Source organism: Seriola lalandi, unplaced genomic scaffold (assembly GCF_002814215.2).
Source record: "Seriola lalandi dorsalis isolate HSWRI2012SDOR001 ecotype SW California unplaced genomic scaffold, Sedor1 jcf7180001984149, whole genome shotgun sequence".
Lineage (NCBI taxonomy): Eukaryota > Metazoa > Chordata > Actinopteri > Carangiformes > Carangidae > Seriola > Seriola lalandi.
In genome coordinates this window covers 1-866 of record NW_019454815.1, presented here as the reverse complement: position 1 = coordinate 866, position 866 = coordinate 1, and the positions used below count along the sequence as shown (strand labels likewise).

The 866-nt window shown below is 52.3% G+C and overlaps 1 long non-coding RNA gene across 1 annotated transcript; it reads left to right on the top strand.

The window, feature by feature from the left end:
• The first annotated feature begins 225 nt into the window (after window positions 1-225).
• Window positions 226-866, top strand: LOC111659695 (uncharacterized). The gene is made up of 3 exons (XR_002761090.2): window positions 226-378; window positions 508-655; window positions 742-866. It is a non-coding gene; the product is annotated as an uncharacterized LOC111659695 (long non-coding RNA).

Below are 866 nucleotides of genomic sequence, written 5' to 3'. Positions count from 1 at the left end.
TCCTGAGGTGTTACAATAAAAATAACTATGTTGTAATAAAGTCTTGCATTAAAGTGTAAATTCTGTTGGGCCCTTTGGAGGAATTCCCCTTCATGCTGTTGCTCAGCAGCTTTTTGTAATGTAGGTGTGGAGCTTGTTAAAGTGAGTAATTGACAAGAATGTGTCTGTGAAGCCAAACACACCTTCGCACTTTGCAGCTTCAACCCACTCACAGGAGGGTGTGTGAAGATGGTGTTTGATAGTATTTTCTGTGATATTACAGGACAATGTTTGCTCTCTGCTGTCACGCACCGCCACCACCACACAGGAGCGGCACACAGAGCTGGAGCTGCAGAGGCTGGAGAAGAAGGACGAGCCTGGAGAGGCGGCATCTGAGAGGTGATGACATTTCCTGCTCCAGCCAAAGTCTCTCCTGTCATTCCCGACATTCACTTCTTTCTGCTCCCAATGTGTGTGTGTGTGTGTGTGTGTGTGTTTGTGTTTTCATGCCATGGGTGTTTTTTGCAGGAGCTGGCAGGCAGAGTCTGTGGACAGCGGCTGCAGCAACAGCACAGCATTCACAGCTCCCTGCTCAGAGGGCCTGTGTGCAGAGGGCATCTGCATCACCACTGGAGGGCGCTGTGATCAGACAGCCAGCCGACTATGTACAGTGAAGGTAGAGTGCACAGCAGTGTGTAGTGGCTCATTCTCATCCACTCGCAGTGTGTGGTGCAGATGCATTAAACTGCCGTTGATCCACAGGTGGAGAAGGCCACCATGACAGAAGGCCTGTTCCCAGAGCCGGTGCGGGTCCGGCCCAAAGAGAGGGGAGGGCGCTGGGGTCACGCCTCCCCCTTCATGCGTGGCAGCACCATCGTCCGCTCTCA